Source organism: Lygodium microphyllum, chromosome 27 (assembly GCF_053477565.2).
Source record: "Lygodium microphyllum isolate KBCC chromosome 27, Lygodium_microphyllum_v1.1.10, whole genome shotgun sequence".
NCBI lineage: Eukaryota > Viridiplantae > Streptophyta > Polypodiopsida > Schizaeales > Lygodiaceae > Lygodium > Lygodium microphyllum.
In genome coordinates, this window is record NC_141161.1 from 78033520 (window position 1) to 78044042 (window position 10523).

Below are 10523 nucleotides of genomic sequence, written 5' to 3' on the forward strand. Positions count from 1 at the left end.
CACAGTCCCTCACCCTCACACACTTCCTCCCTCAAACATAAGCACAACCAAGAACAAGAGGAAGAAAAAGAAGAAGAAGAAGAGAGCTAGTTTTGGCCACATACACAAGAATGAGCTTCTTCATTCACTTTTTACCTTTTATACATGCCCTACCTCCTCCTTGGGTGCCCATCTTTTTTTAATATGGCCAGTCATTTTAGCCTATGTTCTCTTTTCTTATTTCCTTCATATTTATATTGTTCCTAGACCCATGCATGTCTATATTTACAAATTGCATATGAGGGAGCCTAGCACTCTTTTACAAAAATTTAGGGTGCACTTTTATATTTAAAATGTGTCTTTCCCTTTTTGCACTCGTCCTGGACTTTTCAAGTTGCTCCTACGTTTTTGGCCTTTTTCCTCCTATTTTTCAATTGGGTTGCCTTTTTATGCTTTGCGCTACATATTTTGATTTTCTTTTGCAAACTTTTTCACTTTCTTTGCACCGGGGTTAACAAATGGCCTAATTTTCCTTCATCTAAGGCTAATGGTCTATAATATAGCCTATTTAATAAAGGCACATTGTGTTCTAATACTTGTTAAAATGATCAATCCAAAGCAAGGTCATTGATTTCGAAGATGCAAAGCATGGATATTCTTCTTGTCACGAGAATTGTGGAATGTTTCCTCTACCAATAAGACATGTTGGCCTATACATTAAAGCTTTTAAGATTGAAGAATATTGAAGGCCATATTGTCTTGAAGGGAGGTAAGAAAGTGTACTGTCATTAGGAATACGAATTCAAAGCAAAGCATGGGAGCAATTTTTCTATCTGCGTATACAAACTCATTGCAAAGCTTTATGGAGAGTGTAATAGGGAAATAATGCATACCTCAATGAGAGTCAATTGGAAATATCTTTACAAAAGAAAGACTAAAGCAACAAAGAATTGGAATGATTAAAGTTGTGGTGGAGGTACAGATTCTAAATGCCACTCTTGTGATTCCAAGAGTTGGACCATGTATCTTTCAAAAAGGATAGTAGCCATGGCAAAGATATCTTTGATGTAAACTAATGGGATTATTAACAAAGGGAATATTCGACTCATCAAGGGCTCCAAGGAAGTCCGAATAAGATAAATACCTAAAATATGTGTTGCCTTTCTACAATGAAATAAGGTTATCCAAATTTACAAATACTTCAGACTCGGACCCGATTTGTGGTGGTTTCCTAAACATAAGCAATGACAAAAGCAAAATCTTTTCTTAAGAAGGCTCGGCACAAATGAGATTGTCAAGCTTAAATGACAAGCTGGATTGATAGGAAAAGCGGCTGATGTAAATGTTGATGTTCGAATATTGACAATAATACAAGTCTTTCTTGAGTTTTTCCTGTGAACCACGAGCTATATGCGAATCGCGAGAAGGTAGCACTATTGATGGATGATTTTTTTAAAGTTTAAAAGGCTACTACAGGAGATGATGGAAACGGGAGTCGATAACGATCGTCAAGCCTATACAGGATATGCAAAAGGGAGGAATGAGTCGACACTGGACGATGATAAAGCTATGGTGATGAAGAGTTCGACAAAGCCTATTGAGGTCGACAACAGGAGGAAGGAACGAAGGTGATGCAATGATAATGGTGATGAAGAAGAAGCTGCAGGAACGAGTGAAGATCTGAAGATGAAGATGACGGCTTCAGCAAACATGAAGCTGCGGAGGGTGACGAAGATGAAGAGGAAGGACGTCGATGCTTTTCAAGATGACGCAGACGGGTGATGGAGAAGAAGTTGAGGTGACACGATAGAAGAAAGGGTCCGACCTGCCTGTGGAGACAGGTCGAGGACCAAATGATGCTCTATTATTGCGCACTCCACCAAAGACACCCTACTTTATTCTCTCGCCAGCTCCATCACTTGGAGATATTCTGGGTCGAAGTGGATTATTCATGATCACACATGCTGGCTTATCTTGAAAGAAATCAGACAGTGTGTGCTCATATCTCATTGCTGATTATCAATGACTCAATTGTCTTCTTCAATGTTAAGCAGCTTCAAGCTAGTATCTCAATTGTCTTCTTAAAAACCATCGAATCGAATCTGAAGTACATTCATTAGCAATGGAGAACTTTTAAACTGTCTTCACTTGATCGATGATGAGTCTTGCAATGAGTTTTAAAGATGGATTTATTACAAAATTATATTGCAAGGTGGTGACTTCGAGAGACTCATCACTAAAGAAGGAGATCTTAAGAGATGCTGTGATCAATTTGTCTTTAGGAAAAAGGCTTTATCTCTTCCTTTGGGACCTGATTTGGAAGCTCCATTACTTCAATTGCCCCACTTTTATGCTTAACCATGATGAATTATCCTCTCTTGTAAGCAAGAAGCTTTGAATACCCTTTTGTGAAAGATATGAAACTTATTCCTTGAATGCATCGAATCAAGAATTTAGTGAACTGGAATATTGTGAACCTTTTTCATTCAATTGAATGTGCATCATAAATTTATTCTGAATTGAGTGTTCAACTTCATCTTTACTCCCATCTCAAAGCATCCATGTGGCAAGCAACTTTTACAAAACCCCGCATGTATTATTCCATGCGACACCTGAGGTTGATTAAATAAAGCCCAATAAAATGGCTTATTAAGGCCAAGACTAACAAATGACCTAACAAGGCCTTGATAATGTGGCCTATTTTAAGACAAGATGATGATGCATCCTTATAAGTCTCCTTTAGCCTTAGAGACTCAAGAAGGGTAGAGTATTGCCAAAACAAGGCCTCTTGACCCTTATATGTTGAATACATCCTATTATTGCCAATAAAGGCCTTTGGCCCTTAGAGCATACCTTGAAGTGAGCCTAGTGGCTCAAGCTTGTATCCACGAGATGACTTATGGCTAGGCATGATGGTGTTACAAGTTAGGGCCCTCCCTAGGTTACAAGGAAGACATTCAAAGCTTATTTAGGCTACTTGCACTACAAGATATAAGCCTTACACCGACATTTAAAGTGACGAAAATGCAAATAACAAAATTTGCCCCCATCGTCACAAAAAGCATAGTTATTGGCGACGCCATAAAATAGTCGGTATCACCGTCGCTATTAGCGTTGGTATTGGCGTTGGTATCAGCTGATACAGACGCCAATATCGACGCTGATAGCGACGGTTTGCGACGTAAATAACGATGCCAATAACGATGCGAGCAGTAAAATTTGTGACGCTAATAGCGACGGTAATAGGGAAAAAAAATTATAGCACTGTGTGCTTTATTAGAGCCGTACAAAATAGTATCTGCACTGTGTACAATGCGCTTGTAAACAAAAACAATGTATACTGAAATCATAGCACTCATACATGAAATAAATACATGATCGCATAATAAGCGATTGATACAATCATGACAAGATATCACTAATACATAGAAAATACCTATATAGATCAAGCGACTCAAAAATAAAGGTGTGTGAGCTCCAGGGATCCAAGGGCGAGTTACATATCCTCATCCCCGAAAGCTCGTCCCGTTCGCAAAGGAGTATCAAACGGACTCTGCAGAAAAAGAAACAACACATCAGTCCACCATACAATAATGCATTCTAATTAAATATGGTAACTACGGACAAGAAAAATGAGTGACTTACAGGGCCGCCGCGTCTATACAATCGGTCGATCAATGAAGTGAGACCATGCCTCTCTGCATATCGAGTCTCAAGGCCAGTCGGATTGCGATTTGTAATGGAGTGCTACAAAGAAAATAAAATGCTAACTGTTAGAAACATGATTGTCAGTACAAAGAATATTGCAAAAAAATAAATAAGCAAAACAAAAGAAAAACTTACAAAGTTTTTCAAATATGTCCTGTGGACGCCACTCCCAAGATAATGGACGACTCAAGCCTCGAGTCATACCCTCGCCGCCTTGCGCTGCTGACTCCAACGTCCTGGAGAATCTGTAGCCTCCTCCCTCAGTCGGCGTCAATTGTCTGCATCTAACCACTCGGGCTTTGCAGCCCCACTTTTGATTGCCTTGCGTGCGTCGGATCGTCTGTGTGACATGTATGTACGCATGCAATCCATCATCCAGCCCGTAGAGAATCTATCTACTGAGGCTGGAACCGGAAACTCCTCGTGCAAGGATGCTACTATGTAGTCCTTGCTCCTCTCCGGTATATTCTTCCAATGATCCAAGATGTTAGGCCGAAAAACTTGTTGGCACAACTCTCTCATGCGAGTCATCACCCTCCTTCCCTCATCATTCATGATGATGGCTCCTGACCTACCATCGACTAGATATCCATATCTCCCTGGAGTCTGTCTAAGATGGGTCCTCTTCCATCTGCATCCACATTCCTGGGCATATCCAGGAGACCCCTGTGCATCTGGTGTCCCGACCGAGGTAATATCTCTCAGAGTGGCACCCACAAGGATACTACCTACTGAGGCTGAGTAAAAGCCAGAGTACCTGGAGTAGATGTCCCCACAAGTGTGACAAATCCCTGAGGTGACGCAGCTCCAGTTGAACGATGAGACGGAGACACCGCATCCGTGCCTCCATAGCATCCATTTGAGCTTGATCCACGCTTCCTGAAAGGGCCACGAGAGCGAGGAGTCGCACTTGTATCCCGTGTCGACCGCGGGCTCATTGCCTCTGTATCTCTGTAGCATCCCCCTGACCCCGAAGCACTCCCTCCCTCTGGCCCAAGTCTGGAGTGTCAAGCTCATTTTCTGGAAGCCGAAGCATTCGATCGCGCTGAAGTAGATCTAGTAGAGCACCCTGATCAAGACCGAGACAACTCCTGGTCTGCCACATCTCTGAATCTCGCAATCTGGTCTGGAGACATACATGTGAAGATATCTTGTAACTCCTCATCGCTCATCCCTCGACTCATCCTGAAAATGTCACTTGTACAGACAAGAAATGATGTTAGAATAATCAATTTAAATCATACAAAGTACAGTAATATAAATCATTTTAAAAATATATCACTTAAAATACATATCTTATGTACCCTTATAAGCGATTGGTCAACGAATGGAGTAAGTGGATGCTCCAAGTATGAAGTATCCTATGGTCCCATGTTAATCTCTTGACACAACTCTGCATACACTGGAAGGTTGATAGACATGTCACCACAAAAGAATGAGTCTACCTCGTTCTCAAAGAATTCTTGGACTCCTGTATTTCCATCATTGTTAGCCGATGTTGGCTCCAAGCTTTTAACAGCCTCCACCCCTTGCAATATCGACCCCTCTATTTGCATATTATCTTCATCTATGCTCGGAACATCGCTTTGATTATATGCTCTCGCCCTTCGGGGAGTTAAAGGTATAACATACCACCATCGAGGCTGTCGGGGGTTTGGATAGAAGATTACATGCTCACAAACACGTACAAGAGAGTTCAAACCATTGTGACATAAATTATGTCGTAATACAATTAGCAAACAAATGAGTCCATGCACCTGTTCACAATGGGCCGGCAACACAAAGGTGCTGTGCAAATCCGTCCATTTTTTTTCAGAATCTATTTCAAGAAATCCAGATGAACCTCGTCGAACTGTTGCTCCAGCTCCTTCAAGTACCACTTTCAACCACTGCACATCGAATAGTATCATGGAGAAGCTACGGTGATCCACCATAACAATACTTTGCAAGTTTCCAAAATACTCCATCTCATCCACAACCGTGTTTGGATCCGTTGCTCGTCGTCGGCTCTCTTGCTCGAACTTTGCCATGATACCACAGTCCATTGTGGAGGAGCGCATTTTGTCAATATGCTCCATGCGAAAATGTCGTCCGCGCGACCACGCTGCACTATATATTTTGTATTGTACATTGAAACACTCAAATTAGATGTCGCATATAAAATTTAGATACGACAGATCCTAAACCCCTCATCACCTTTGGACTACATCCCCTTGAGAATTTTCACTCCTCCATTCAGACCTCTGTCCCTTCGCGAGACGCTGCGGTCAAAGCTCCATGCAACCATCGCGTTGACATAAACCGCGGCATCTCCTCCATGCCTTCGGGATATCGAATCGGTCGATGATGCATACTACGTCGAAATTCAGCTCGTGCTTCCTCTCGATCTTGCCTAGCGATATGGTACTTGGCGAGCCACATCTCCATAGATGCATGGTGCAACATACAAAAGCGATTCACCTTCTCCTCCATTGAGGTATCCATTCTTTTTTCTACCCCATTTCTAACCACCACATCTCCAGTCGGTCTATCATCATCCTTCAGCGACCATAGCATTTCATTGTCTGGATCCACCGTTGGTAGCCATTGTGAAATATGCACTAGCGTCTATCATCTACCCCATTTATGCGGGGGATAAGCGAAAAGTGTCTGAGAACTTTTTGAGGGATGGTTTGCCCTTGCAAGTCCTGTCGATACCTGTGAGCACCACACTTTGGACATGTCTCCATAGTCTCATATTCTCCTCAAAACAGTATGCAATCGTTGATACATGCATGGATGTTATTGTAGTCCATGCCAAGCTTTCGTAAAACATGTCGTGCATCATCACGAGACTCAGGCATGGTATTTACAGGTGGTAATATATGATATTTTAATAACCTGAAAAAATCATAAACACCTTGAAAAAGCACAAATGTTTGTAATAATAGTGCCGAAAAAAAAATCAACGAAGCGTATGTACAAGGTATCTGAACAACTCGGTCACACTCATATTGCTCCACCTGTATTTTGCTTGCACACTTAAGAGTGCAAGCAGTGTCTTCAGCCGACATACTCGACACCCATCATATAATGGTATGGATGCTTCCTCTCTAAGCGGATCAGAAGTCTTGACATCCATGGAAATCAATGTATCGATCATTGCCTCCATCTCAGGCTCCAAGATTGTAGGTAGGTTTGGAAGGTTGCCTGTCTCCTCTGGCATTGACGGTATAGATTGGCCTTGCAAGTGGTGGATTGGCTCCTACATTCCATCCATCACATGCCCACATACGCTTCTAATTGGCCGCAAAGGGTGCACTCCTCCTTGGGATGAGACATCACCTCCCTGGATAGAAAATTTGCCAGCGAGACCCAATCTTATTGTATATGGTTTTCAATTAGCTTGCGAGTACAATGCATGATTGATATTAACTTCAAATTACCATTTGCTGAAAATTCGCAATCGCCTAATCAATGATCTCAGATTGAAACTCGAAAAATCCTCGTACGTGTTCTATAGACAATCGGCGTTTTCGTCTAATTGCCAGCTTGCATTGAGAGCAAGGACATGGGACACGCTGATTAAGATACGCCTCGCGATCTTGAACAATAGGACCTTCTTCGTTTTCCATTTTGTCTACGTTACAACAAACAATTTGTTTTTGTTATCATTCTTTTCTTTTCTTAGATTGTTATCCTCTCCTTCCATCTCTCTCTTTTTCTATGACCTAGCATATAGTATCATAGAACACTAGTATTTAGTACCTAGTACTCAGTACCTAGCACATAATATCATAGCATCTTAGTATCTAGCACCTAGTACTCTAGTATCATAGCGTCAAGTACCCAGTACTATGATACTATATAGCAGGTGCTAGGGTACCCTCTCTCTCTCTCTCTTTCCCTATTAGGTTTAATGATTTTTCTCTTTTTCTCTATCCTCTCTCTCTCATATTTTTTTCTCTCTCCTCTCCATCTCATTTCCTTTTCACTCTCATTTCCCTTTCTCTCTTTCTCCCTCTCTCATTTCCTCTCTTTCTCTCACCCCACCCTTTCTGTCTCTATTAAGTTTAATGATTTTTCTCTTTTTCTCTCTCCTCTCCCTCTCTCATTTCCCTTTCTCTCTTTCTCCCCCTCTCTCATTTCTTCTCCCTCCCTCACTCTACCCTCTCTTTCTCTCTTTCCCTATTAGGTTTAATGATTTTTTTCTTTTTCTCTCTCCTCTCTCTCTCTCTCATTTCCTTTTCTCTCTCCTCTCCCTCTCTCATTTCCCTTTCTCTCTTTCTCTTCCTCTCTCATTTCCTATCCCTTCCCTCACCCTGACCCTCTCTTTCTCTCTTTCTCTATTAGATTTAATGATTTTTTTCTCTTTCTCTCTCTCCTCTTTCTCTTATTTTTTTCTCTCTCCTCTCCCTCTCTCATTTCCTCTCCCTCCCTCACCCTAACCCTCTCTTTCTCTCTTTTCCTATTAGGTTTAATGATTTTTTCTCTTTTTCTCTCTCCTCTCTCTCGTCTCCCTCTCTCATTTCCCTTTCTCTCTCTCTCCCTCTCTCATTTCCTATCCCTCTCTCACCCTAACTCTCTCTTTCTCTCTTTCTCTATTAGATATAATGATTTTTTTCTTTTTCTCTCTCCTCTCCCTCTCTCATTTTTTTCTCTCATTTCCCTTTCTTTCTCTCCCTCTCTCATTTCCTCTCCCTCTCTCGCCCTCACCCTCTTTCTCTCTTTCCCTATTAAGTTTAATAATTTTTCTCTCTTTTTCACACACACTCTCTCTCAGTCTCTCTCTTTTTCTCTCTCCTCTCCCTCTCTCATTTACCTTTCTCTCTTTCCCTCCCTTTCTCATTTCCTATCCCTCCCTCACCCTGACCCTCTCTTTTTCTCTTTCTCTATTAGATTTAATAATTTTTTCTCTTTTTCTCTCTCCTCTTCCTCTCTCATTTTTTCTCTCTCCTCTCCCTCTCTCATTTCCCTTTCTTTCTTTCTCTCTCTCTCTCATTTCCTCTCCCTCCCTCACCCTAACCCTCTCTTTCTCTATTTTTCCATTAGGTTGAATGATCTTTCTCTTTTTCTCTCTCCTCTCTTTCATTTCTTTTTCTCTCTCCTCTCCCTCTCTCATTTCCTTTTCTCTCTACCTTTCCCTCTCTCATTTCCTCTCCCTCACCCTCACCCACACCCTCTCTTTCTCTCTTTGCATATTATGTTTAACGTCTTATCTCTTTTTCTCTCTCCTCTCATTCTCTCTTTTTTTTCTCTCTCCTCTCCCTCTCTCATTTCCTTTTGCTCTCTTCCTCTCCTTCTCTCATTTCTTCTCCCTCCCTCTCCCTCTCATTTCCCTATTATATTTTTGTCTCCCCCCCCTCTCCCTCTCCCTCTCTCATTTCCTCCCCCTTCCTCTCCCATTTCCTCCCTCTCCCTCTCTTTAATTTCCCTCTCTTTCTCCCTCTCCCTCATTTCTTCTCCCTCTCTCATTATATACAAATTATACAAAAAATAAATAAAAAAGAGAGAGAATACACTCTCCCTCACTCTCGTTCTCTCATTTCATCCCCCTCCCTCTTCCATTTCCTCCCTCTCCCTCTCTTTCTCTCTCTCTCTCTCTCTCCCTCCCTCCCCCTCCCTCTCCCATTTCCTCCCTCGTCCTCTCCCTCTCTCTCTCTCTCATTTCCTCTCCCTCTCTCAATATATATACACAAATCATATAAGCAAAATTAAAAGAGAGAGAGAATGCACTCACCCTCCCTCTCCCTCTCTCATTTCATCCCCATCCCTCTCCCTCTTCCTCTCTTTCTCTTTCTCTCCCTCTCTCATTTCCTCCCCCCTCCCTCTCCCTCTCTTTCTCTCCCCTCTCTTTCTCTTTCTCTCCCTCCCTCTCCCTCTCTTTCTCTCTCATTTCCTCTCCTAAACAAGCAAAAGAAGGAGAGAATTAAATCCTAAACAAGCAAAAGAAGGAGAGAATAGACTCACCGTAAAGATATGGCGAGGATTTGGTGGCTCCTCTTCGTGACGAAGGCTCCTCCTCTCCTTCACGGTGGCGGCGGCAGCAAGCCTTCCTCTCCCTCTCTCACCCTCTTTGCGAAACGGTCACTCTCTCTCTCTCGCTCTCCCTCTCGAAATGTCTCACGAAAATGCGCGAAATGAAATGCGCTCGAGTTTCGGCCCTGTCTTTTTACCTTGTGGGCAACGACGTTACTTCTGCGTCGCTACCCGCCGTCGCTATACCTCTCTTTCCTTGTAGTGTTGCGAAGCTAATCTAAGAGGTTTAGAGTGGTGAGATAGAGGATGAAAGGAGAACTCTTAGACCTAGAGTTTATAACTCAGAAACGAAAAAATCCAATCAATCTTTTTAAAAAAAACTAATATGTGTGCCTTTTAAGGATGGAATAAAGGTGCGCTTATGATAATTAATTCCTTATTTCCTCTCCTTCACTCCCCTCTTCAACACTTTCAAGCATATCTTGTCTTATGCAATCTTTATAAGTCCACTATCCATGAGCTTTCAATCTGTTTGCTTTTGCAAAGAGCACAAATATGAAAGCCTAATACAAAAACGAAAAGTAAACTTGAATGCTTTGCCTCTCCAAAGGCTACAAATTCATCTCAAGCCCCTTGCTTCCCATACCCCCTACTTGCGATTTTTTTCTTCATACGCATACAAAAACTAAAATATTCTACATTTTATTGATTTTAAGCTTGTGGACCTCAACTTCTCATGCTTTTACTTCCTTTAAAAAATTCAACATCTACAACATTAAATTAAAATCTAACTCACACAAATAGTGAATCAATTACCTCTCCACTCACCTAAATCTATGTGACATTTTAGAATACAAGTTTATATTCTGCCACTAGGG

General features: G+C 41.8%; 1 long non-coding RNA gene across 1 annotated transcript; it reads right to left on the reverse strand.

Moving 5' to 3' along the window:
• Nucleotides 1-3341: 3341 nt before the first annotated feature.
• On the reverse strand, nt 3342-4503 carry LOC148012493 (uncharacterized). The gene is made up of 3 exons (XR_015689160.1): nt 3823-4503; nt 3625-3726; nt 3342-3532 (listed from the first exon to the last, which is right to left on the reverse strand). It is a non-coding gene; the product is annotated as an uncharacterized LOC148012493 (long non-coding RNA).
• Nucleotides 4504-10523: the final 6020 nt, after the last annotated feature.